Below are 26,878 nucleotides of genomic sequence, written 5' to 3'. Positions count from 1 at the left end.
AAGGGCCAGAACTTTATTATTGTCACAGAGCACAGGAGAGACCGCTTGGGTCTCAATGAAGGTTTGCTTTTCCTCTTCTCCAGGGGAAGCTACTGCAAGAAGGCCCACCAGCCAGGCTAGGCCAAATGGGGTTGGGGCCACAACATGATAGTTAAACCCATAAACACAGACTTGATTCGATCCCAGCTTCACGACTTCTTAGCTGTGTGACCTTAGGTAAGTCTGTTAACCTCTCTCAGCCTTGGCTTTGTGGAGTGGAGTGAAGAGCAGGGCCTGCTTCACTGGGGTGTTATCAGGATGGAGGGGGACAAGGCCTATGAAAGTGTTTAGCACAGCGCCTGGCAGGTCGTGACCAGTCACGGAGTGGAAGCTATCATGATCAAATCTGATTTCTCCACGGTCAGGCCAGCCCTGTCACTACGGATGAGGAAGAGGGGGTCTCATTTCATAAACGCCTTCAATGCGGCCTGTGAGAAAGACAGCTTGGGACACCTGTGTGAGCTGCCTAGTCTCTGGCAATGTGGGAGTCGGACCCAAACATTCGGGTTCTGGGGCCTTGGCACTTACTACCGTTTCTACAACTCCATGAAAAGCCCTAGCAAGAGTACAGGGAAAGTTCTATTTTTTTTTTTTTTTTGAGACAGAGTTTCACTTTTGTCGCCCACGCTGGAGTGCAGTGGCGCGATCTCAGCTCACTGCAACCTCTGCCTCCCGGGTCCAAGCAATTCTTCTGCCTCAGCCTCCTGAGTAGCTGAGATTATAGGTGCCCACCACCACGCCCAGTTAATTTTTTGTATTTTTAGTAGAGACGGGGTTTTGCCATGTTGGGCAGGCCGGTCTTGAACTCCTGACCTCGTGATCCACCCGCCTGGGCCTCCCAAAGTGTTGGGATTACAGGCGTGAGCCACCGCGCCCGGCCGGAAAGTTCTGATTTTGCACCTGGATTACATTAGGTCTTTTGTCATTCAGTCAGTTAGCATTCTCTATAGGCAGTCAGAGAGGCTGACTTTTAAAATTATTTAGGTATTTTTTAGAGACAGGGTCTCCCTATCTTGCTCAGGCTGGTGTGCATTGGCTATTCACAGGCACAATCATAGCTCTCTGCAGCCGGGAACTCCCAAGCTCAAGTGGTCCTCCCCCGTCGGCCTCCTCAGTAGCTGGGACTGTGGGCACTCACCACTGTGCCTGGCTTTTTATTTTTGTAGATTTTGCTTTTGGCTAAGAAATTGCCATAGGCCATTGGACTTGAAATCAGCGCTGGCCCTGCCTTTTGCTGTCTGGGCGACCTTGGGCTGGCCACTTTACCTCTCTGAGCCTCACTGATCCCACAGATCTACGTAAGGAGGGCTTTGAGGATGAACCAGCCTGTGGAAGTAAACGAGAGGAAGTGATGGGGGCATTGCTGGTGGTGCAACAATGGAGAGGGTTTCAGTAGTCACTGGCTCAAAAGTGAGGGAGCAAAAGGAACCTCAGTGTGTGTGTGTGTGTGTGTGTGTGTGTGTGTGTGTGTGTCCAATGTCTTGTAGCAAGGTTAGCAATCACCGTGTGTAGGGGAAGAGCCATAGTGTTCCTGGGGTGGGTAGAGATGCCACAAGAGGGCGTTCTGAGTTTTCATCTTCTCTACCTTGAAAAATTTTCCATTTGTTCTCTGGCTGCATTCCAAATCGAACGAAGACTTGAGGTTTTTAGTTTACCTAACTGATTGAATACACTTTTAAAATGAATTCATGTGTGTTTACTAGTTTATCAGTCATGTGGATGCAATACCGCAGCCCCTGTCGCAAGGCGCGTTGGGAAGTGGGTTGAGGGTGTGGTGGAGACAAGAAACGCATGCCTGATGGTGTCCTGGTTCAACCGCTGCTCAGCCGGGTGGCCTTGGACAAATTTCCCAAGAGTACGGCAGTGCTGAAGTTCCCACATCCAGCCTCACAGGGATGTTATGAAATAGACACGATGGAAAGAAAAGCAACGCAAAGGTTTGGAACATGGTTCATGAGCCCTCTTACCTCCAGGGACAGCCTTCTTCTTGAACCCTCATCCTGTGAGCCAGCCGAGGCCCCATTGGGGGGCAGCTGTGGGGTGGGAAGGAGGCGAATCCAGCTGTGAAACCATGACCTCAAGAACAGTATTTCCAGGAATCCCCATCTTAGCATCTAAGGGATTCCTGGGAAAACTGGACCGTGAGGACAAGGTGGGAGCGAGTGGCCTTCAGTGCCAAGGCCGCCGTGTCCCTAAGGACCAGCTGGAGTTCTCTTCTGCATCCAGCCCCATCTGTAGCAGCCAGGGTGGGGTGCCACACGTCGCCGGATGTGGCTTATTGCTCTGGGGGGGAGTAGTGACCGGAACTTCAATTGCCCTGAAAAGTACCGGAAACCCTCTGGCGCCCCCACCCCCAGGACTGCCCTCTGCTGTCTGCATGGCTCATGTGTATTCCCCAGTCTCCTGCCAGAGGGGTGGATTTAAACCAACCATTCAGTTCCTAGCCTGGGTTTGGCAACTTCCTCTCTGATAACCTCCAGTAAGTCACTTAACCCCTGAGCCTTGGCCTTCTTTAATTATAAAATGCATGAGTCTATGACCTACTGGAGAGGTGAGATGAATAAGATTGGGGGAAGGGGGTAGGAGGAAGGAAGCCTGTAGTATTAACGGCAAGTGTCCGGGTCTGTCCTTGCTAAAAGTGACCTGAGATGTAAAGACAAGATGGGAGCAGAATTTAGAATGTTCTCCTCCTGCTCCTCGGTCCCAGGTTCCATAATCACATGCAATGGGTAAAAACATGGATTTGAAGGCAGATTAGGGTACAATCTCAGCTCAGCACAATCAATATGTGACTTTAGGTGAGCTGCTTAAATAAGCCTCGTTTTTCTCATCTGTAAAATGGGGCTATAACACCACCCACTTCCCAAGCTTTTGGGGAGGTTAAATGAGACTGTGCTTGGCTCCATGGCTCTCCTCTGCTGCTCATTGTGCTTCTGAAGCCTCTGGGAGAAGTCAGACATTTGTGACGTGCCTGGACTGGTTTCGGCAATACCCCGGAGCCAAGGTTAGAAGTACAGAGTGAAGACCCTGACTCAAAGGCCAGAATTTTTATCTTCAGGGCTGAAAGGGTTTTTAGGAATTGTTTGATCCACAAATGATGAATGAGTTTCAGCTGTGAATCAGTACTAGTGGCTTTCCAGGGCTCATTGTTGAGGATTCTGAAGCTGCATCTGAGCACTTCAAGAATGGATGCCTGGCGGGGCGTGGAGGCTCATGCCTGTAATCCCAGCACTTTGGGAGGCCGAGGCGGGCAGATCACCTGAAGTCAGGAGTTTGAGACCAGCCTGGCCAACATAGTGAAACCCCATCTCTACTAAAAGTACAAAAATTAGCCAGGCGTGGTGGCGCACACCTGTAATCTCAGCTACTTGGGAGGCTGAGGCACGAGAATTGCTTGACCCTGGGAGGAGGAGGTTGCAATGAGCTGAGATTATGCCACTGCACTCCAGCCTGGGTGATGGAGTGAGACTGTGTCTCAAAAAAAAAAGAATATATGCCTTTACTGATTAGCTGTGTCTGCCATGGGCTCAGAAAGAGAAAGCAGAGGCAGGGTGCTGGGGAAATGCTAACGCCTCATGCTAAGATGGACACACTGGGGTACACAGAGGAGTCAGGACATGCCCAGACTCGTGAAGCAGATTGTGGCACCAGGGGAACTTGTGTAGAGGAACTTCCCCAGCATCACAAGTGGCTGATAGTATGGAGTCTGGAAACACTCTGTTCTTCCTGGTATGGCCCCCCACAACCCCCCAGCACTTACCACTTCCAGGCTGATGGCTGCAGAAAAACTTCTCTCTTCCTGAGCTACAGTGCTTCATCTCAGACTCCCAACTGACCAGAGATGCAGCACTGCACCTCAGGCTGGGAGACAGGGCGCTGCGCTGCTCCGCTCTGGTGGCCTGTGGCGGGACTCCAACCTGGCCAGGAGAAGGGGTGTTAGAGGGGACCTGGGCTCCACCTCTCCAGCTCTGGTCGGGAGGCTGTTGTAATTCCTCACAACTGTGTTTCCTGTCTGTGGCCTGCCATTTGAGCACCCAGGACCAAACCTTGACCTTTTTTCTCTTCTTTTCTTTGTTTCTTTCCTTTTCTTGTCAAGAACAGCTTAATTTAGAAGGAGAACATTTAGTGAGTACAATTAACAGGTTTTTAATATATTCACAAAGTTTTGCAAACAATGGCACAATATATTTTAGGTTATTTCACCATCCAAAAAAGAAGCTCCTTATCCTTAGGCAACCCCTAGTCCTGGGCAGACCAGTTTCTATCTCTATAGATCTGTCTATATATTTTCTGGATATTTCAATACATGGAATTATTTAATATGTTGACCTACCTTTTGATGCCATGCCCCACCTTTATGCTTGGTGCATTCCAGCCAAACAGCATCATTCACGGTACTTAACATTTTATATCATCGAACAATCAATTGTCTCCAACCTATCTTTCTTCTGCCACTCCTCCTCTCTTCCCAGCCATCTTCCCATAATGATTTTTCAAGATGCAAATATGCTCATATTTTCTCAAGTTTAATATCCCAAAAGGGCTCCCCATTGCCCTCAGGCTGAATTCTGAAGCCCTCCCCAAAGCCCGCGAGGGTCTGCTGCATCTAGCCTCAGTGACCTCTTCCTCTTGGGCTACAGCTCATAGATGTCCTTCCATTCTCCTAGGGAGCCCTGTGCCCACCCACTTCGGGCTCCCAGGGACTGTGCTGCTCCCCGTCACTCTCCCTGCCCATCTCTTCCTCCTGTGCTAGGTCTCTAATCAAGTGGCCACTCTGGGAAACCCTCCTTGACTTTTTTTTTTTTGAGACAGAGTCTCCCTCTGTCGCCCAGGCTGGAGTGCAGTGACACGATCTCGGCTCACTGCAAACTCCACCTTCCGGGTTAAAGCAATTCTCATGCCCCAGCCTCCCAAGTAGCTGGGACTACAGGCGTGCACCACCATGCCTGGCTAATTTTTGTATTTTTAGTAGAGACAGGGTTTCACCACGTTGCCCAGGCTGGTCTAGAACTCCTGACCTCAGGTGATCCACCCGCCTTGGTCTCCCAAAGTGCTGGGATTATAGGCATGAACCACAGTGCCCAGCCCCTCCTTGACTTCTTTAGCCATCAGCACCCCCTGCTTCATGTTCTCGCCCACCCTGTGCCCTCTTTCTAACCCTTTACCATGCTGGTAATGTGCTTTTCACTTACGACCACCTCCACTTGTGGACTACATGGCTCACCTGTGAAGGGAAGGGACCCTGTCAACTGCTCACTACTGAAATCAGGGCCAGGTGGTGTAGATGCCGCATAAGCCCAGGTTGAATGGCTGAATCATAATTCCCAATCTCATTATCTCTAGTATCAGTGTTATTTGTGTGTGGGTCTGACCTGGCTAGATCTCTACTTCCTGAGGACAGTGCCTGTGTCTTGTTAATTAGGGGGGCCCTGGGTCTGACCTGTGGCTTGGTACATGATGATGGACCCAGGTAATGCCATTTGGTGGCTGATTGGATGACCATGTAGATAATTCATTTTATTTTCTGGGCCCGGCTTGGGTGGGAACTTTCAGGTGAGCAGGCAAAGCCCCTTCTCACTCTTCCTGCCCTGCCAAGATCTCAGGGCACCCCAGAGGACCTTCTTGCGTTGCTTAGTGGTCACTGTGGTGGCCTTGATGTTGGATGACATATATTTTCAGGAATGTCTGAAGGGGATAGGTAGCCTTTCTTCAGGGCTAAGAGAGAACAGAAAAAATATACCTCCTTAAAAAAACAAAAACAGAGCTGGGAGCAGTGCTCATGCCTGTAATCCTAGCACTTTGGGAGGCTCAGGCAGGAGGATCGCTTGAGCCTAGAGTTCAAGATCAGCCTGGGCAACATGGGGAGCCCTTGTCTCTAATAAAAAAAAAAAAAAAAAAAAAAAAGGCTGGGAGCAGTGGCTTACACCTGTAATCCCAACCCTTTGGGAGGCCAAGGTAGGCGGATCACCTGAGGTTGGGAGTTCGAGACCAGCCCGGCCAACATGGTGAAACCCTGTCTCTACTAAAAATACAAAAATTAGCCAGGCGTGGTGGCGGGAGCCTGTAATCCCAGCTACCTGGGAGGCTGAGGCAGGAGAATGGTTTGAACCTGGGGAGGTGGAGGTTGCAGTGAGCCGAGATCTTGCCATTGCACTCCAGCCTGGGTGACAGAGTGAGACTCCGTCTCAAAAAAAAAAAAAAAGTCTGTCTCTTACACTCACTCTGGGAAGAGTGGAAAGAGTGTTTCCCTCTGGTCTATCATGCCAGCAGGCAGGTCAGTAGGTCAGTTCTGACAGCCTGTGTAGAGGACAGCCTCTGTCTAAGGTATTCCCAGCCAGATAACTGCTTTCCTCTTCTGTGGAATTATCTTGCAGAAACTCTTTTCAACTGCATTTGGTGGCTGGGCACAGTGGCTCACGCCTGTAATCCCGAGCACTTTGGGAAGCCGAGGCAGGTGGATCGCTTGAGCCCAGGAGTTCAAGACCAGCCTGGGCAACATGATGAAATCCTGTCTCTATCCAAAAATACGAAAAATTAGCCAGTCTCATAGCCTGGTCTCTACATAAATAAATAAATAGATTTTTTAAAACCGTGCATTTGGCTGGGGAGTGATTCTGACATTGGACTCCCTTGCAGGTCACAGACAGCTGGTCTACTCCACTCTCCACGGCTCCCACTGCCCCTGAGAGAGAAGAGCTTAGTGTGATCAGCAAAGAGATTTCAATAAGAATCAGGGAGGGTTATCCTGGAAAAGAGATGATTTGCTGCTGAGAACTAAGCTGACAAGGTGTGTCCTCTGCCTTCACTTGGTGCGTGATTATTTCCAAAGCCCTTTCACATAAACTACCTTTGGCTTCTCACGTGCAGCTGGTGGGTAAGTGGTTTTGGGGAGTTTGTAGTCTCTGCTGGGAGACAGGACACAACAGAATGGAAAGCAAATTGACAGGGAGCATTCTGTTGTGGAATGGATCAGTTGCTCCCTGTGAATTTGCTTTCAGTCCTATTTACCGTGGGGTACAAAGCCTCAGTTTGCTGCTATCATGTCTTTGACACCTTTCTAACTCTCACTTATTGCCCAGGCTTCAGGCCCAGGGCCTTGCAAGCCACACTATCAGGTTAAAGCATAATAACATTGTTTCATTTTTACTGTATTTATGGTTACCTTTATTTCCTAATTAGGCACAGTGTTAGAGTTTGCTATTTACAGTAGCTATTTCTATGTGTAATAAAAAGGACTCATCTTACATTTAAAAATATTATAATCATTTGCAGACATGGAAGAAATAAAATAGGGGGCATCTGAATGACTGAGTTTGGAAAACAGAGTCCGATACCATTTAATCATCAGAATGGCTGGTGCCGCTGGCAAGGGAATGTTATTGCTCCTACATGGAGGACCAGGAAGGGGATTGTTCCAGGGTCACAGGGCCTGAGCTTGGACCAGAGGAGTTGAAGACCATTTCCACCAAGGCCATTTCCATTCCAAGATGTAGGCTAAGATTATTGCAGCAAAGATAGCATCTCCCCTGGGTTTAGAAACGAGAACTAGATGGGAGGTAGTCCCATGCTTCTGAAGGAGAAACTGATGCAGGGAGAAGGGCTGAGGCACAGCCTCTGACCAGGGGAAGGTGTTTGCCTCCATCTCCTCTGTGGCCCTTGAATCTGCTTGCCCCTTGCTGTTGGTGCCTCGTTCTGTTCCTTTGTGTCTGGAATAATCATCGTGATAATGAATGTAATAAGCACAGTCATTTGTGGAATTTTATAGTTCTGGATATTGAATGTTTTCTTTGTGCAAGTCCCTGTGCATTCACAAAGCTCCATGGGAAGGGAATTTTCCAAGGGTACAGAGCTGAGAACTGAGCTGGGGTTCCTAACCCAGGGCCCTCATTTTAACCTCTACGCTGAATGTCTCATGCCCTGTCCAATTGGCCAGGCCTTGGTTTGGGGGCAGGGTCTAATCATTTCACCTGTCCCTTCAGCGCACTGCCTCTTCTATGTGCCAAGGGGAAGTGGGACTGAGAGCCACGCCGTCCTTGACCTGGAGGACCTCGGTCAGATTGAGTAGAAGGAAATTCCCCTCACAAGGTGAATAGGGGGCAGACTCAAGTGGGATGAGGAGAGAGAGAGAGAGAGCCCAAGAAAGGACAGCCAAGCACACCTGGAGGACGAAAAGGTTCCCACCCCTGGGGAAGCTGAGAAGGCTTCCTGGAGGAGGAGTCAGTGCAGCTGGGCTATGAGGAGGGGCAGAGGGGCCGGGAGGGAGGTGCTTCCCCTGGCTCCAGCAGCTCTTCCCTTGAGTCTTGCATACTTAGCACTTGTCCCAACCCCTGCCTCCTTCACATGAGGGCCTTACTGAGAAGAGGGGTCTATGGCCACCCCCACCGCCCCATTCCACTTACCCCACCAAAGGCTCCCTCCTACTCTGGATCCCCAGTCAGGATGAGAGACACCGCTTGGGGGTCCCAGGTTCCACTTCTTACCAGGCCCTTCTTTCTGTGGCTGCTTCCCCTTCTATGAAAGGCGATGTTGAACCAGGTGGCCTCAGTTTTACCTGGCGGCTCTGGGTGCCGGCTCCCGGCAGTGTGGGGGACAGCTCCTGGGTGGATGGGCTGTTTCTGCCTCTGTGTTCCCCATGTCTTCAGGAAATGTCTCTGGCTGTGGGGGACCTCTGTCTTCTGTCGGGAGGCTTGGAGAGGCGTGGGTGAGCTGGGGAGGAGAAAATAAACAGTGGCTGTCTGGGTTTTCTCGCCAGGCCTGAGCCAGGAGGCCTCCCTGGGCTCCTTCCCTTATATGGCCAGGCTGCTCTGGGCTGGGAGCTTGCTGCAGTGCTCCCCCACCCTCCACCACCACTCAGAGGGCCGGGGGCCACTGCTGGTCACCCAGGACTCTGCTGCTGCAGAAGCCAGAGCAGGGCTGAAGGTGGAGGGCAGGCCCCAGGACGTGTGCCAGGAATCACCTGGACAACCTGGGCAACTGGGGAGGATTTATGTTGAGATAAGGGATGGGGGAGAGGAACACCCAGAGAAAGAGGGGACCTACCCCATCCTGACTTAACCCCCAACTCATGGTGTGATCCTAACCAAGCCCTTTCCCTCTCTGGGCTTCTGTTTCTCCCCCTGTCAAATGAGGGTGTGGAAAATAAGAATTAATTCTCACACTCATTCTGTGAGGTGGCAGCTTGTGTAACCTCATTTTGCAGAAGGGAAAACTGGCTTGCAGAGGCTAAGTAATTTGACCATAGCTTTCCAGCTGAAAGGGAGCAAGGCAGGATTTGAACTCGGGGCCTTCCGATGTCAAGGTCTGTGTTCTGAATTGGCTGGTTGTCAAGGCTCCCGCTGCGGGTCACAGTCACTTTCATGTGCCTTATGGAAAAGGGATTCTGTGAAGTTGCAATCCTGGAAGACCAGGGAGGCCCCAGTGCCCAGTGACCCAGCCCGAAGGAGGCTGTTTCGTGAAGGAAGGGGAACAGGGCCTGTAAGTATTCACCCTGGTGTCCCTGGCACATCACACAGGGCGTGGCACAGGCTCAGGGATCAGAAAGGAGTGATGTGGAATCACCAAGAAAGGAAGTTTCGGCAGTCACACCCCTCCCCTCACCCCCAGACACATTCTGAGGATGAAAGAAAACAAGGCATGAGAAAGCACCAAGATGCCACCTTTAAGACAGCATTGTCTGTTCAGAAGCTCTTTCTTCCCTCTGAAGCATGCCCCGAGTCTTATCCCCAGGCCAGTGTCTTCTGAGCTGACTCCCCACTCAGCCCAGCTGCAGGACTGAAAGATGAGGTGAATCTGCTCAAGGACGGGGCTCTGCTCACAGCCCGCAGCAGTGGCCATGGGAGAGGCTGCCGGAGGGGAGGGTGAAGGGGGAAGTGGGGGTGGGTGTGGGAACAGCTCGGAAATGTGCCTCGCAAAAGCACTAACATCCTGTGCGCTGTTGAGCTAGCCCTGGAACCTCCCTCACCCCATCCATCATTGTGGCATCCTCTCAGACCCCAACCCCCTTCCTGAGGCCCACGGGTGGGGTGAGGGAGCCAAGGACCGACTGTCAGTGTGTCCGAGAGACCACAGCTGGCAGTTCTGCAGGTCTGTTTAGTGTCGGAGCCGGACAGTCGGGGGGAGGAGGCGCCTGCAGCCCTCCTAATCCAATTTGTTTAAACCCAGTCTCTGTGGCTTATTTGCTAGTGACGGAGGACTGGGTGTGCGCTGTGCCGGGGTGCACGTTTGCACACATTTGTGGGGCATGCAGGGGTGAACAGGTGGACCATGTTATGTAAGACAGGCCTGGGCCTTGTCCCACATCCCTGGATGTCAGCTCCTTTCCTGGAACCCTGCCTCCTCCTCCCTTCTCCTCTGCTCACCTCCAAATCTTCCTGCACTTTTTCCATCCACATGAGAACTGGTGCCAGAATTCTCCTTTGCAACTGACTCTACATGCAACTCTGAGTGAATGCTTTCACCTCTCCAGGCCTCAGTTTCTCCACTTATCTTATGGAGCTGGCACCTCACCCTACCTGTTCCACCATGAGCATGAAATTAAAAAATTGGCAAGTGTGGGAATAATGTGATGAATGGTAAAAACTGCTCTGTATTCTTGAGTTTCACTATGTGCCAAGGGCTGTGCCTGGGGACACCAGCCCAACCTCACAAATCCTCTCAAAGCCCTATGAGCTGGCTCTTTATCACTAGGCTCAGAGAGGTTGAGTGACTCGTCCAAGATCACACAGCCCCAGGTCTTCCTGCTTTGGGAGCTCAACCCTGTTTACTCCTTTCTAGGGAAGATTACTATTATTTTCCACATTTCTTTCAAGTCTGTTATTCACCGAATCAAGTTGAGTAACAGAGGCTTTATGTCCAAATCACACGGGCTTTGCATTGCTATTTTGTAAGGAGGATGGGGTAGACCGGATTCTTGGCTCCTAGTTGGATTTCCCATCTTGGGTTCCATTTCTTTTTACCTACAACCCAGACACTGACAGCCCTGAACTGCCCGCACTGCCACCAATCAATGGGTGGTCTTCCTTTACCAAGGCCCATTCTGCTTCTTGTCATCCTCAGGCCCAGTTTCTTGGTCATTCTGAGGTTAGGGTGGGGAGTTTATCCTGAGGGACCCAGGATACTCCAGGAGCCACCTGCAGGTGGGCTGGGGTGGGGAGCGGATGTGGGTGCCAGAAGGGTGGAGGTGGGGTGGGCTCACAGTTCTGTCTCCGGGCTGCCTGCTGCTGGCCCTCCTCTGGTCCCAGGAGGCTGCTTCTCCAGAGTTCTTGCTTCTCTGACATCAGCATGGCGGGGTGGCTCCCACCAGCTAGTGCCCTTGCCTGTAAGAAACAAAGATCCCACCTGTCAGAAGGACACCAGGGTGCCCTACGGGTACGGTCATGGCCTTTGAGGGTCCTGACCAGGCTGCCAGGCTCTGAGGGATGGAGAATGGGCCTGGGCCACTTCTGGATACTCTTGGGCTAAACCTACTGAGATCTTCCGGGCCTCAGAGATCCTGCCCCTTGGGCCCTGAGCAGCCATTATCCCTTCTTGGCCTGCCTGGCTTTTAAGGGAGAGCTTGTGAGAAACTCCAAGCTCCAAGAGCAGGAGGAGCCACCTTCCCTTCTCAGCACACCCAGGCCCCTTAACAAAAGAACTGTCCTGAAAGGAAATTTCCCAGAGGCTCCTCTGACCAATGCCCCCACCTCAGCCTCACACATAAGAAAGGAGCATGTAGGATTAAATCGAAACCTGGGGTTAACATGATGACCAAGACCAAAGGGACAGGCTTGTGGCTGTCTTTGACCCCTTCCATGTACACAAAGCTTTCAGCCTTCAAAACACTCCCGTAACTCAAGGCACATTCGCTGATGTCGCCAGAGGCAGGAATCATTCTTCCCCTTTCTGAAGTTCCAGGAGCCTGTGCGATTTGCCCAGGGTCACCTGTGGAACAGCTTGAGAGGCAGACTTGAACCCAGGCTCCTGATGCTCAATCCAGCTTTCTCTTGGGTGTAGGCAGTGGCCGGCTGGATGACCACACGTCAAAGCTATCATCGCCACGGTCATTGCGAAAGCCCCTGTGCCCTTTCCTGGCCTTTCTCATTTCCAAGAAACACGAGGGGCTGGGAATGGGCCACATCTGCGAGCCAGATGGCACCTCAGTGAGAGAGGGCTGAGGCCAGGGCTCCAGGCAAGCTCACGAACCCATGCTCACACCCAGCTCTTTCTGGAGGGACCTCTTTGCCCACGGTTCCCCTGCCTCAGTGCACTCAAACCTGTGCACTTGTTACAGCCATTGCTCTCCTTGGGCTCCAGGGCCGTAGGGTTTCCACCACATGTCTGGAAAGAAAAGACACAGGCCTTGGAGTCATGCAGACCTGTGTTTGAATCTCGCCTCTAGCACTTCCTGGCTGTGTGATCTAAAGCCGGTGTCTTCACCTCTCTGAGCCTGTTTCCGACCTCACAGGCTTGTTTGTGAAGGTCAAATGAGGCAGATGTCAAGTGCGAGCATATTTCCAGGCACATCATAAACCTACGATAAATGGCTACCATTTCTATTATTAGCATGGGGCTGGGGCCATAGCAAAGCCCAGCCATGGGAGGAACGGCAGAAGCAGGGAGAGAGCAAAGGTCTGAAGAGGCATCTGGGGAAGCTGTGGGAGCCCCTGCGTGGCCCTTTCCATGTCCCCTTTGTCGCACAGCTTCCCTGGGCCTCTGTTCCCAGAGTGCCCTCCCACCCCCTTGACACCCCAGCTGAGTTCACCAACCTCACACGCTCCCCACTTCCTCCCCAGGGAGGGTCGCTCTGGGGAGTTTTGAGCAAGCCCTGGGAACGCAGTTTGAGGCTGAAACAAGAGCATTGCAGGGAAAAGGGAAGAGAGGAAAAAAAAAGACCTGCCCAGCCTAGAATCCCAAGCTTTGCGTCGAGCAGCTCAGGCCCTGGGGGCAGGTGGGGCATAGACAGCAGGATCCCTGTAAGTCTCTGTCACTTGGCCCCTCGGTGAGGGCAGAAACTGGGAAAAGAGTGACAAAGGTAAGAACCATCACCTGTCCGGCTGACTGTGCAATAGGCACGTTGGGACACGCTGTAATCATAATGAGAGCTCGCATGTCATTGGGTGCTTCTGATGCACCCCACACTTGCCAAGTGCTTTATTTTACACAGCTTTTCTCATCTGATCCTCAAAGTCACTTATGAGTTAAGTACCAATAATTTTCTTTTTTTTTTTTTTTAAAGAGACAGGGTCTCACTCTCCAGGATCTTGCTTTCCAGGGCAACACCTATTGCCCAGGCTGGAGTGCAGTGGCACAGCCAGCTCACTGTAACCTTGAACTCCTGGCTCAAGCGATCCTCCTGCCTCAGCCTCCTGAGTAGCTGGGACCACAGTCACATGCCACCATGCCCAGCTAATTTTTTATTTGTTAATTTTTTGTAGAGATGGGGTCTTGCTATGTTGCCCAGGCTGGTCGTGAACTCCTGGCTTCAAGTGATCCTCCTGCCTTGTCCTCCCGAAGCACTGGGATTAGAGGCGTGAGCCACTGTGCCTGGCTGAATTAGGTACCATTCTTTTAATTTTTCTTTTCTTTACTCAGAGATCCTTGTTTTGAAGAATTAGGTACCATTCTTATCTCCGCTTTACTGAGGCGCCAGTGGTCACAGCACTCCCTCCTGGTTACACAGCTAGTAAAGATTGGCTCCAGGCAGCCCCACACACATTCTCACGGCTCCCTTGTAAGACCAACTGCTCATCGTATCATTTTTACAGAGTGATAACCGGAGTCATTATCTCTTGGCAATATTTAGGTGTGTGTTAGTCTTTCTGGAGAGGGGTTTGTGAACAGAGAAAGCATTGTTAGTATAAGTGAAGACCATCTGAACCCTGGAAAGCCATCTGTCTCCAGAAGCAAGGGGGCTTCTCCTTTTGGTGGTGGTGTTCTGCCTCTTTCCCGTGGTATTTTTCTCTTCTGTGCTGCTTGTTAAAAGAAATTCACATCATGTTAAAGGCATTGGTTCTCGGCGGGGTGCAGTGGCTCACAACTGTAATCCCAGCACTTTGGGAGGCCAAGGCGGGTGGATCACCTGAGGTCAGAAGTTTGAGACCAGCCTGGGCAACACGGCGAAACCCTATCTCTACTAAAAATACAAAAATTAGCTGGGCGCAGCGGCGCGTATCTGTAATCCCAGCTACTTGGGAGGCTGAGGCAGGAGAATTGCTTGAATCCCTGGGTTACGGAAGTTGCAGTGAGCCGAGATCACACCACTGCACTACAGACTGGGTGACAGAATGAGACTCTGTCTCAAAAAAAAAAAAAGGCATTGGTTCTCCCTCTGTCCTATAAGCTTTGCAAAGAGCATGGACCTCCAGGGTTCCAGGGGCTTCGCTGGGACTAGGCAATGCTTTCTAGAAAATACAAATGTTGGTTTCTTCTGGAATGTGTTGGGTGGGAGGAGCAGCAGGCTAGGTACCCGGTTTTCTGTAGATTTGCTGTGTGATTGTGGACAAGGGTATTCCCCTCTCTGAGCCTCAAGGGCCCACATCTACATGATGTGGTGGGGACAGGACTGGACTCTAGAGTGTCCAGAGTCCTTCTAGATCAGACACGGAGGGATAGTCTGACCCCACCCCATTCCTCGGTGTGAGTGTGGGTGTGAATGCCGGTGAATGGCCGGCATAGATCTCCATGGAGCGAGAGAGAAACTGGTGCATCAAGGAATGAGGATGGCACTCCCTCACTGCCTCCCACTCCCTTGCCCCCATCCTACCCTTCATTTCTCAGCCCCAAAGTAGGCCCCAGTGACCTGGACCAGATGGATTTTCTGCACCAGGACTTGAAGTCTTGGAACATCAGTGCTGGAAGCACTCTAGTCTTGCACCCATTGTTCAGATGAGGAAACTGAGGCATGGAGAGGAGAAGCAAGGAACTCAAAGTGATTTAGCCAGTCACAGGTCCAGCTGGGACTCCAGCAAACGTCCTGACCTCTTCTGCTCACTGGGGGATCCTGATCGGCCAAATACTAAACAAAGGGGCCTCGGGAGGAAGGTGGAGAGAAGAGAGCCTTTAAGTTCCTTTTGCTTTGAAGATGGAATAATCATGACTTCCTTCTCCAAATATCTTTTGGCCCTTCCTAGAACCAGATGGCGGATGTTTGGAATTTATGTTGTAAATAGTGTTTAAGAAGGGGTGGGAGTGCAGATGTGTTACTTTCTTCCACCACCAGAAACGAGATCTGAGGGAGAGAAGTGGGGGAGGGAAGCTGACTATGAAAAGATTTTGGGAGAAGGAAGAAGTGAGGGGGAAGGAAGACAGAACAGCGATGTGAGATGGGAGGAGAGGGAGCGAAAATGGAAGAGAGATGGATGGAGTGAGACTGACAGCAAGACAGAGAGGAAGAGAAAGGGAAAGGAGAGAGCGATGGGAGAAGAAGGAGGAGGAAGAAAGATGGGGAGGGGGATCTCAGGGTGCAGGCGCAGAGACGCCCCTCTTGAGTTCAGGAGCAAACCCTTGAGTTTTCTAAAAATAGCTCAGTCTTTCCCCTAGCAGGGTTGGCAGCAGGGACCAAGAGAGGCACGCTTGCCCTTTTATGGTAAGAAAAAGTCCAGATCCTCAGAGGGGGAGCTGGGCTGGAGCCTGTAATTCTGGATGAAGTCCAGCCTCAGGGTCTGGGGTGGGACAGGGCTGAATGAGGGGGGAGGACTTGGTGGGATTTCCTGGCCTGGGTGGCCCTACCCTTGGGGAAGATAGGGCTGAGGTAGGTGTTGGCATGGGCCTCCCAGGAAAGCACTGGGGTCCTGGTAGATCCTTAGTGTTATGGCAGAAAGTCTCCTAGAGACATTTGGTCCACGCTGTGTCTCTGTTTTGTTTTGTTTTGTTTTGTTTTCGAGACGGAGTCTCACTTTGTCCCCCAGGCTGGAGTGCAGTGGCGCGATCTCAGCTCACTGCGACCTCCGCCTCCCAGGTTCTAGCTATTCTCTTGCCTCAGCCTCCTGAGTAGCTGGCATTACAGGCGCCTGCCACCACGCCTGGCTAATTTTAGCACAGACAGGGTTTCGCCATGTTGGCCAGGCTGGTCTTGAACTCCTGACCTCAGGTGATCCGCCCTCCTTGGCCTCCCAAAGTGCTGGGATTACAAGCATGAGCCACCGCACCTGGCTGTCTCTGTTTTATAGAAGAAGAAACTGAGTCCCAGCCAGGGGAAGAGATTATAGCTCCCTGTGTGGGGGTGTAAGCCACCAAGCTAAATCGATGCCGGGGTCCACATGAGGACAGCTTATGTGCCTGTTATTCTGGAGAGCAGTGTGGTCAGTGGCAAGAACACTGTTGGGAGCCAGGAAACCCAAGGCCCATTCCCAGTTTGCTGTGTGACCTTGAGCCATCTGTGGACCCTCTCTGGTCTCAGCTTTCCTTACTGGGGTGATCTTAAGGATTTTCTTAGCTTTTTGTCTCTCTGGGAATTTCATAGCTAGAAAGCAAAGCCTGGGCATAGAAGATGCTGCTATGAGGTGAAGGGGAATCCAAGAGCTGCTATTTTCTTTCTGTGCCTGGCTCACTTCCTGTGCCGAGCTGGGCAGGTAAAATCTAGGATGGACTGAGACTGATGGAGAGGAGTCCTGGCAGGAGACAGGAGATCATGGCTGGAATCCCCTACTGCCCAGCTGGTTGGGTCTAGACTCTTTTTTTTTGGAAAGAGTCTTGCTCTGTCACCCAGGCTGGAGTGCAGTGGCGCGATCTTGGCTCACTGCAACATCCACCTCCCAGGTTCAAGTGATTCTCCTGCCTTAGCCTCCTGAGTAGTTGGGATTACAGGCATGCACCACCACACCCGGCTAATTTTTTGTATTTTTAGTAGAGGGGGTTTCACCAAGTTGGTCAGGCTCATCTCAAACTCCTGACCTCATGATCTGCCTGCCTTGGCCTCCCAAAGTGCTGGGATTATAGGAGTGAGCCACCAGGCCTGGCGGGGTCTAGCCTCTCGCTGGACACACTGAGGCCAGAGGAAGCTGCATGTTCAAGGTCGCGTTGAAGGTCATATGAAGAGTTAGGGCACAGCCAGGAATAGAACCAAGGGTTTCCATTCCCAGCCTTGGGCTCTTTCCTCTGCAGGAGGCCAACAGCATTGGAGACCATCTCTGGCCATTCAAAGGGACCTCCTGGGCAGAGCAGCCAGAACTCAAGATAGGCTGCCATTCTCTAACTATCTCTTGGAGATAGTTGCATCCTGCCTGGGCACCGCCTCTCCTCTGTCCCCTGCCCTTGGCTGTGAAGAGTGTACCATAGTCTCCCTCTTTGGCTAGAAGGCAGAGAAGAAGCAAAGGATGTGGTCACTCTGGCAGCATATTTTGGCATGTCTCTCCCTGTCATTGGGCCTCAGTTTCTGCATCTATAACATGAGGAGATAGGCCCTGATGCTCTTTAAGGTCCCTCAGCTCTAAAAGGACTATGATGCAATGAGGATGGGATTTAACACCAGGAATATTTATTAAGCATCTACCAGGGGCGCCAGAGGGAATGAGATGGATATTGTACGACTCTGAGCTCTGCAGTCAGTGTGTGGTGGGGGCACATTGCCTGAGATTCCTGGAAGCCCCATTTCCAAGATCCTTCTGTCTTTATTCTGGAAAGCCCTGGGCTGACTCTCTGACCCCAGCTTGAACCCAGGTTCTGGCAGCTCTGGTCTTGAGCATCTAGGGAAGGCCGCTGGCCCGGGTGATGTAGTTGCCCACTGCTCCAGGACCCTCACAGGCGTTTGGCCATGCCCTTGACTTCTTGGTCCTCTCCATCCTCTCCCACACTGCTGTCCACTGCCCCAAGCCCTGTCTGGTGGGCCTCCCAATCTACTCCGCACCCTCCGTCTCTCCATGCTGTTTCTGTGACTCAGCCCAAGAGGATGCTTGCTTTCCTTTCCCAGACTTCTATGACACCTCCACCGACCATGAGGGAAAGGATGGAACAGAAGAGAAAAGGGGAAAAAAATAAAGCACTGTGGTCCTAAATTTGAAGCTTTCCTGTGACCCTCCTGGAATTTCCACGCAGACTCTCTGGAGCGTGTGAACAGGGCTCCCAGGGTCCCTGGCCCCCTTTGTCTCATTCCTGCCGGGCGGAAGGCCATCAGCTGAATGTTCCCCGGGGACCTCCATCTCACAACCAGGCTCCAAGTCTCTTTGGTCAGGCCTAGTGTCCCCTGGGAAGGCAGGAGGCAGCAGTGGAAAGGAAGTGGGAGGTAGGAGGTAGGAGGTCCAAGAGGCCCTTGTGCAAAGTCGGGGCAGAACTGATGTCATGTCTGGCTGGGAATCTGACATCCAGGCTGCAGGAAGGCTCAGCTCATGATTGTTCCAAAGCAGTTAGAGCTGGCATGTGAGATCCGAGGCTGGTGGTAGGAAAGGCCATGATGCCCAACCTCTTCTGATGTTTGGCTTCTTCTCTCTATGGTGTCTGTACTAAGCTTACATACCTCTGGTGATGAGGAGCTCACTACAGATGTTCCTTAAGTTACTTCCTGATAAACTTATCGTCAATGGAAAATATTGTAAGTTGAACGTGCTTTTTCTGTTTATTTTTTGAGACAGAGTTTTGCCCTGTTGCCCAGGCTGGGGTGCAGTGGTGCAATCTCAGTTCACTGCAACCTCCACCTCCCAGGTTCAAGCAATTTTCATGTCTCAGCCTCCCGAGTAGCTGGGATTACAGGCGTGCGCCAGTACGCCCGGCTAATTTTTGTATTTTTTTTTTTTTAGTAGAGATGGGTATTTGCCACGTTGGCCAGGCTGGTCTTGAACTCCTGAACTCCTCAACTCCTGATCTGCTCGCCTCGGCCTCCCAAACTGCTGGGATGACAGGTGTGAGCCACCGCGCCTGGCCCGAACGTGTATTTTTGACTTGCGATATTTTCAATATAGAGTTGGTTTATCCGAAGTAACCTTATAACCCCATCACAACTGTGTCATAAGTTGAGGAGGGTACCAAATGCATATAGCTTTCATAGCATTTTAAAATAGAAAATTGTAACTCAGGATATGTCTGTACTTCCTAATCCCCTCACCCTCTTTGGACAGACTATTGGAGGTGTCTTCCTAGTATTCTGCTGCCATCTGCCTTTCTGGACTTCATGCCCTGTCCTCTGTTCCTGCTCCCCAGGAAGCTCTGGAGCGGTCTGAAGATGGTGACTGCAGCCCTCGGGCTTCCTACCCCTCCTAGTCCCACCTGAGCTCTCCTTTCCCCATTGCCTGACATCTCAGAGTTGCCCATTATCCAAATTCCTAGGTCTCTGCCCTGCACTGGGGTTCTTGGCTGATGGTATTTTGGGGAGGGGGACAAATAGGCTAAAGAAAGGCACCCCCTCCCAGGGACAGACAGATACCAAGGAGAACTTTTCCCAAGCTCTGAGGCTTTGGTTTCTGTTGCCAAAGCCACCGCACACTCTAGGCCTTCTCTGCTTCGCCGACCTCCAGCCTCACTGAGCTTCAGACCAACTCTCGGTTCCAGCCAACTGGGCTTCTCTGCTGTTGTCTGAAAATGCCTCTGCAGTCCTGCCTCCATACCTTTGTACACAGAGCTCTCCACCTGGAATGCCATCTTCTCTGTCTATCCAGGGCGCGCCCCCAGCTCCTTAGATGTTCCCTCTCTGAGAATCCAGGTGTCTACTGTCACACATGGAATGACCTCAGCTGTCCCCTCTGTCCCAAACCAGGGAACATTATGGCCTGAGGCCCCAGAGGAGTGGGACACTTACCCAGGTGTGCTGGCTGCAGAGCCAGGGCCTGGTCCTAGCCGGCCTCTTTCTCCTTCACCCTGCCTTGCTCAGCTCATCGGGGTTGTTGGGTCACATGCCTGGTGGCTGGCAGGCTCTGGGCAGGCTGACCGGGGGCCTCTGAGCCCAGTAGCCCAGCCAGGGGTGGTGTCATAGCCTCTGTGGATCCATCCCCAGGCCAGCAGGCAGCCTCCCTCTAGACACTCCACCCCCATCCCTGCCTCCTTGGAGGGAGAGGAGGAGTAGAGTATGTGGCAGCAGAGCAGTTTGGAGCTTTCTTTTTTTTTCTTTTTGAGACAGAGTCTTGCTCTGTCGCCCAGGCTGGAGTGTAGTGGCGTGATCTCGGTTTACTGCAACCTTCGCCTCCTGGGTTCAAGCAATTCTCCTGCCTCAGCCTCCAGAGTAGCTGGGACTACAGGCACGTGCCACCATGCCTGACTAATTTTTTGTAATTTTAGTACAGATGGGGTTTCACCTTGCTGGCCAGGCTGGTCTCGAACTCCTGACCTAATGATCTGCCAGCCTTGGTCTCCCAAAGTGCTGGGATTGTAGGTGTGAACCACCGCACCCGGCCTGGAGCTTTCTTTTCTCCCTTGATGCACAGCTAAGGTCAGAGGAGGAGCTTTTAAGGAGGGGGCTTAGGCTTGTGGCTGGCCGGGGGTTCTTGCAGAAGGGCCATGGTGGGGTGGCTTTCTCCAGTCTGGGCCTAGCCAACTGCCCCTTCCTCAAACCTCAGGTGGGCTGTGCAGGGCATGGGGCAGCCCAAGACTGACGAGGCCCCCAAGGTTACTCAGCCCACCCTATGGGGTGCTTCTGGGTGAGAAGGACTGTTTTGGCAGGGTCTGCATTTTTGAGCCTGAGCAGGGGTAGGGGGCCAAAGGGTCTGTCTCTTCTCTTACTGCAATCATGCCTAATCTGGAAGGGGGCTTCGGACTTCCAATGGCCTCCTCCCCCAAATGCCAAAGGCCCTACTAAGCAGGTCAGAACCAGAGCTGGTTCTGGTTCACAGATCCATTGCGGGTGGTCCTAGAGTGCAGCAGTTAAACACATGATTTTAGAATCAGTCAGAACTGAGTTTGAGTCCCAGCTTGGCCTCGTACAGGCTGTGTGACTTTGGGCAAATGACTAAACCTCTCTGAGCCTTTGTGTGCCCAGAAGGATAATGGTATTTATCTCAGAGTGCTGGGTAAATGTCCAGGTACTTGAAAGGACTTGATATATGGCAAGTGTTATTTTTGAAGGTATAAGGGCAGTTTATCCTCCAAAGAGTTGGTACTCAGAAAAGCATCTCTTTGTACTGTGAAGAAGCTGTCTTTAGTAATCACATTTTAGTGGTTATTATTATTATAACAATTTAATCTAAAAATGTATAGTAGAGACAGAGTCTGCCTATGTTGACCTTTAGGCTGGTCTTGAAATACTGGGCTCAAGGGATTCTTCCGCCTTGGCCTCCCAGAATGCTCAGATTACAGGTGTGAGCCACTGTGGCTGGTCTTAGCAGTTATTTTTTATTGAGTACTTACTATGTGTCAGTCACAGTTCCAAGGGCTTCATGAGTTTTAACTCATTTAATGAGTTAATCCAGACAACTCAGTAGACCAGTGAGACAGGTACTCTTATCATCTCTATATTACAGATGAGGTCACTGAAGCATACAGCACCTATGTAAGTTACCCAAAGTCCTACTGCTGCTATGAGGCAGATCCAGGATTCAAACCCAGCAGCCTGGCTCACATCTGGCACCTTTAACTGCCAGCCTACTACATCTGAGCCCCACTCCAGCCCTGCTCCAGACCCGCCTGGTCCCCTCATCACCTGGACACCAGGACCCACTCCACATCTGAAAGCCCCCAGGCTTCGGAGTCAGCCTCAGTTTCCTCATCTGAACAAAAGGGGGCCTGAATGAGTCAACCTCTGTGGGCCACGAGAGTGGGTAATTCACACTGTGCATTAAGGCATGTTTCGAATTGGAGTAAAGGTTTCTAGTGGTGAAGTGTTGCTGCCAACAGCCTCTTTTGCAAGTGGGCAGGGGGCTGGCCAGAGCTCTCGCAATGTGCGGTGAAGCCCCATGGGGCCTGTCTAGACAAGCTGTTAGCAGGCGGCAGCCACCTTGGGCTCTTTTCCCCAGATTCTTGCAACTCACCCTCCCAGGCGACCTTTGATTGGACCCGGGCCACTGCATACTGCTGGGCTGGGGGAGGGCCACATAGGCAGTGCCCATCCCACCCCAGGGCCTTCGTAAATGTCCTGATGAGGGTGCTCTGCAACTTGTGCGTGGAGGGCAAAGTTCTAGACGCCCTCGTGCACAGGAGCATAGCAGCCTACAGAAGGCACACCTACATTTTTATTTCCATGGCTTCCTTACATTTTTTATTATATAAATTTGATACATGCAAAATGAAGTGTGCAACCCATATGCTTCAAGGAAACTGATGACTTCAAGTGTGGTCAAGAAGATGGGGATGCTCATACACAGCTGATGGAAGCAAAACCTGGTTCAGCCGCTTCAGAAAGCAATCTAGTGTTCTCCTGTAAAGTTGACAGGCCTGCACTCCAGGACCCAGAACCCCTTCTAGGTATAAGCTCCAGAGAAACTCTGGCTTATGGGTCCTAGGAGATGTGGACAAAAATGGTCATCACAATTCGAACCAGCCTTCATCATGGTTCTTCGAACCACCCCATGGCGCTGAGCCCCCCGGAGAGTTTAGTTGGAAAATTGCAGGAAGAGGCCATGCCCAGGCACGGCCCAGCAGTGAGGACCTCAGAGATTACCTCCCCGAACCCCTCAGGCTCAGCTGGGAATCAGAACAGCCACTCGAGTCAGTGATGGTGTGTGGTGTGGAGCCTGGATCTTTCTATTCCTCAAGGATAGGTGTTGGCTGAGTGCAGTGGCCCATGCCTGTAATCCTAGCACTTTGGGAGGCTGAGGCTGGGGGATCACTTGAGCCCAGGAGTTTGAGGCCAGCCTGGATAACATGGCGAAAACCTGTCTCTACAAAAAAATACAAAAAATTAGCCAGATGTGGTGGCACACATCTGTAATCCCAGCTACTTGGGAGGCTGAGGTGGAAGGATCACTTGAGCCTGGGAAGCAGAGGTTGCAGTCAACTGAGATGCGTCACTGCACTCCAGCCTGGTTGACAGAGGGAGAGCTCATTTCAAAAAAAAAAAAAAAAAAAAAAAAAATGGATAGGTGTCAGGTGTCAGGTGTCATTTTCCCCCAGAACTGGCCAGGCTGGGAAGGGGCTGATTTTGCCCAAAGGGCTGTGGTGTGGCTGTGAGGGACCAATGACAAACTTTCTGTTGCGGGGCAGCAACAGGGTTGAAGGGAGAGCAGTGGCCTCAGAGCTAGAACGCTTGGGCTCAGGCTCCGGCAGGGCCTCACTCCTGGCCTCCGTCTCCTCCGTGAGGTGGGATTCTTCATCACTGCCCTCAGAGGTGTCGGGGTGGGCAGCCCAAGAGTGTGCGTTCTGCAGATGCATAGACTAGGTTCAAATCCCCTTCACCACTTTTTAATTGCGTGACATTGGGTAAGCTGCAGTGGTTTCCTTCTCTAGAAAGTGAGGGTGATGGAATGATGCTGATTCCTGCCTCACGGGAATCCTGGGAGGATTAAATGATAATGCAAGCTGTTCAGCACAGTGTCTGACTCCCAGAAGTCTCCCATACATATTCTGCCCCCTTCCATGAGGTCTGTTAGAGGGTCTCCAGGAAGTTTTGAGGTAGCTAAGAGGCAGGGCAGGAGGTGGGAGACTCCTTGGGGAGTTAGCACCCCCAGGGGCAGCTGGCACACACAACTTAACAACTCATGAGCTGTGTGACCTCAGGCAAGCCACCTAAACTCTCTTTGCCTCAGGTACCTCATCTGTGGAGTGGGGATAATAATTGCCCCTTCCTCACTGGCTCTTGTGAGAATTAAATGAATTAGTTCATGTGAAGATCTGAGGTAGTGCCTGGACCTCATAAGAACTCCACAAATAGTGTCATCTATTTCTCCTGATTTGCACCACCTTATGGAATCCCTGGCTGGGCAGAGAGGCAGGTTCTCTTCCACCTCTGCCATCAGCTCGCTAAATAACCTAAAGCAGTGCTTTCTCTCTGTGGATTCTGTTGCCTCGGCAGTTTGTGAGAGTCCTAGGCTGCCCTACAGCCTGGCATTTCGCAAACTTCCACGTGCATGGGAATTCATGGGGAGCTTGTAATGCAGATTCCTAGGCCTCACTTGGGGTCCCCTGTCAGCGGGTGAGTGCACAGTGGTTCAGATACATTGCCCACACAATGCCCTAGAAAGGCAGGAAAGGAGATCCCCCCCAGTCCTTCAGGCATCTCAAGCTGATCACTTTCCTGTGTCCCACAGCCTCTGACTTTCGATTCCTCCTGCCTCTTTCCAGAGCCTGTTCCAGAGCCCTTCAGCAACTCTGGGCATTCCCTGGCTGGGTTTCATTCCCACTTCTCCCTCAACATAGCTCAGGGTATCTTGCCCGCAGGAGGTGTGGGCTCTGACTGCGATGTAACATCAGCCCCATTCATCCTGCTCTATGTGCCTACATCCCTCACTCCTCATGACAACCATGCAAGCTCAGAATTGTACCCATTTTACAGAGGAGGAAGCTGAGGCTCAAACAGCAAGCAACTTGCCCAGGGTCACTTGTCCAGTAAGTAAACAAGCCAGAATTGGACCCAGGCAGTTGAATTCAGAGCCTCCTTCTGAACCATGATGGCCTTGGGCCTTGTGTGACAAGAAGCGGGAAGGTGGAGGGTACCAGACAGAGGCCGGTGCTAGAGGACTGTTCTGTTCTGGGCTCCGGATGTGGCCAGAGTGTTTTCAGAGGAGCCCGACTCCACGCTGTCTGTACATCTTCAAGTTCCAATCCTAAGCCCCTGCCTCTACCCAGCCCTGCCTCCCATCACAAGCCTCCTGCATTCCTCTAAGTCCCCTGGCCCCACTGCTTCAACCCGCGAAGCCCTCTGCTGTCTTTTCCATCCCTTACCTACTTCCATGTCCCACATTCCTGTGTGGTTGAATCCAGAGATCAGTCCTTTCCCCACCAGAGGCTGGTTGCAGCCAAGTTCATCTGGAGGGCTCGGGGCACCCCTCTGGCCAAGCCTTCAGTCACAGAACCTTCAGCTACTCTCCCTCACTCAGGCTCAACCTCCAAAAGCTCCCACAGGACTTCATCTGCTTGGACTCCAAGCTTGTGGTCAAAGTTCAGACTCGGCTCAGGGACCTCCTGGGGGAACTTCCCAACACTGGCTGTCCCTCAGGCACAAACAACTCAGAAGCCACATCTGCAGAGGGACCATTTTGTCCAATGGCCTTGCTATACAGATGGGAAAACTATGGCCCAGAGAAGGGAGTGGGCCAGCCCAAGACCACAGAGCCGGGCACTGAGAGCAGAGCTGGGGCCGGAGCTTAAGTGCCCCCGTCTCCTCTCACCAGCATCCCTTCCCATTGCTCCATGTGCAGTCAGCACCCAGCCTTCCCAGGATCTCTGCCTGCCTGCCAGAGCCTGAGCTTACATTGCCTCTTCCCCAGCTTTGTTTCTCGAAACCATTATTTGAAAACCATTTTCCTTGCCAGGAGCCCCAGGCTCTTGGAATTACAAAATCAAAGCACCATACAATGAGGAAGAAGCACTGCCTATGTAGAAGCCAGGGAGACTGCCTGAGACTCGGGTGCCGTGGTGAAGCTTGGGCTGATAGGATGTTAACTCTGTGCACTCCCTCTGCACCTTCTTCCCCCAATTGACTACAACAACAAGGAATCCTAGAAGCCAACAGGACCATAGAACTAGAGCCGATCAGCTGGATGGATGCTTAGAGATCATCGACTCCAGCCCCTGTACAGATGGGGAAACTGAGACCCAGAGAATCTGTGTCCAGAAAGGGACAGAGCCAGTTAGCAAGACAGCAAGACCCCCAGATGCAGCATCCCCCTAGGGAAGTTCCCAGAGGCCCCCACCCACGGATTCCAGGTCTGCCGTTGGTGCTTACCTTTCCTGGGGTCTGGTCCAGGTGTGGCTCCTTGGGGCCTGGAGACGGGAGCCAGCCTGTTTGGGGAGTGGTTGGGGGTGTCACTGCTTCTCAACTAATTAGACCCAGCCTCTGGTGCCCCTCGCTGCCACAGGGGCATTTTTAAGCAGCTGGCACTGAGCCCCCCTCCCCTTAGTCCCTTGCCTGCGGCTCCCTGGCCACAGAGGCCACTCTGCCTTTTACCTTATATGAGCTGAAGAGGCGAGCCCCGTATTGGGGCGAGGCGGGTGCTGAGCCCTCCCAGGGCCCCCCATTGGCCCAGGCACCCCCCACGTGACTACCTCGCCTTGACCTGCCCCCGGTGCTGAATGTTGCTTTTACCCCCTAAGGAAGGAGTGGTTGACAATTTTCATATTTCTTCTAAATTTGGAGATTTCAGACAATGCTGGGAGCCTTGGCTCCAGCCGCCAGAGGCCCATGTGGAAGTCATTAAGCCTGAGAAGGGGGGCAGGGGAGAGAGGGAGGCAGGGAGAGGAGGAGGAGGAGGAGGAGGAGGAGGAGGAAGGGGGTGGGGAACAGAGTTCTGAGGGTTGCCAGTTGTCAGCCTGGGAACAAGAGCAAACTCCCTGGGAGAAAGCTGTGTGAGAATTTCCTTCCTCTCCCCCAGCCCCTGTGTCCCAGGACTGCAGTGGGAGTTCTGAGACTTTCTGGGAACCTCCAGTGGGGGAGACACCAGTCCTGGCTCCTGGAATCTGGGTGATGGGAATTGGGGGAACAGGAGAACATGGGGAAGGAGAGCCCGGACCGTGGGAAGCTACTCCCATCATCATGCAAACGAGGCCTGGGCCTGACAGGGAAGATCCTGACCCAGCCACCTGGCAGGGTCACCACAGGGCAGGGGCTTGAATGTGGAATGTCCTTCAGGGGGCTCTCTTTTCCCTGCCATCGCAGTCCTGAGAAATGCCCATCTCTTGCCGGAGTCCCTCTTTCTCCTTTTGCTTGGCCACCTTGACCTCCTACAGATTCTTTAGTGTTTTTCATGCCTCAGGGCTTTTGCACTTGCATTGCTCGCTGCCAAAAATGCCTTCTTCCCAGAGCTCATGCCGCTCCTTCCCCTGCTCCTGTCTCCCACTCAGAAGTCCCCTC

At 52.1% G+C, this 26,878-nt stretch overlaps 1 long non-coding RNA gene and 2 other non-coding genes across 5 annotated transcripts; all 3 read right to left on the bottom strand.

Moving 5' to 3' along the window:
• On the bottom strand, positions 1–26,092 carry LOC106634820 (uncharacterized). 3 transcript variants are annotated; one of them, XR_010112235.1, is made up of 4 exons: positions 25,754–26,092; positions 11,234–11,354; positions 8,439–8,745; positions 1–7,745 (listed from the first exon to the last, which is right to left on the bottom strand). It is a non-coding gene; the product is annotated as an uncharacterized LOC106634820 (long non-coding RNA). The 3 variants fall into 3 exon arrangements; XR_008625452.2 differs by having other exon boundaries at positions 8,591–8,745; positions 25,754–26,085; XR_008625451.2 differs by having other exon boundaries at positions 1–5,754; positions 8,591–8,745; positions 25,754–26,084.
• MIR145 (microRNA mir-145) lies at positions 2,119–2,179 on the bottom strand. The gene has a single exon (NR_163120.1). It is a non-coding gene; the product is annotated as a microRNA mir-145 (primary transcript).
• On the bottom strand, positions 3,816–3,921 carry MIR143 (microRNA mir-143). The gene has a single exon (NR_106533.1). It is a non-coding gene; the product is annotated as a microRNA mir-143 (primary transcript).
• Positions 26,093–26,878: the final 786 nt, after the last annotated feature.

The sequence above is a fragment of the Pan paniscus genome, chromosome 4 (assembly GCF_029289425.2).
Source record: "Pan paniscus chromosome 4, NHGRI_mPanPan1-v2.0_pri, whole genome shotgun sequence".
In the NCBI taxonomy this organism is placed as follows: domain Eukaryota; kingdom Metazoa; phylum Chordata; class Mammalia; order Primates; family Hominidae; genus Pan; species Pan paniscus.
The sequence above is the reverse complement of the archived record's forward strand: the minus strand, read 5'-3'. Positions and strand labels throughout refer to the sequence as shown.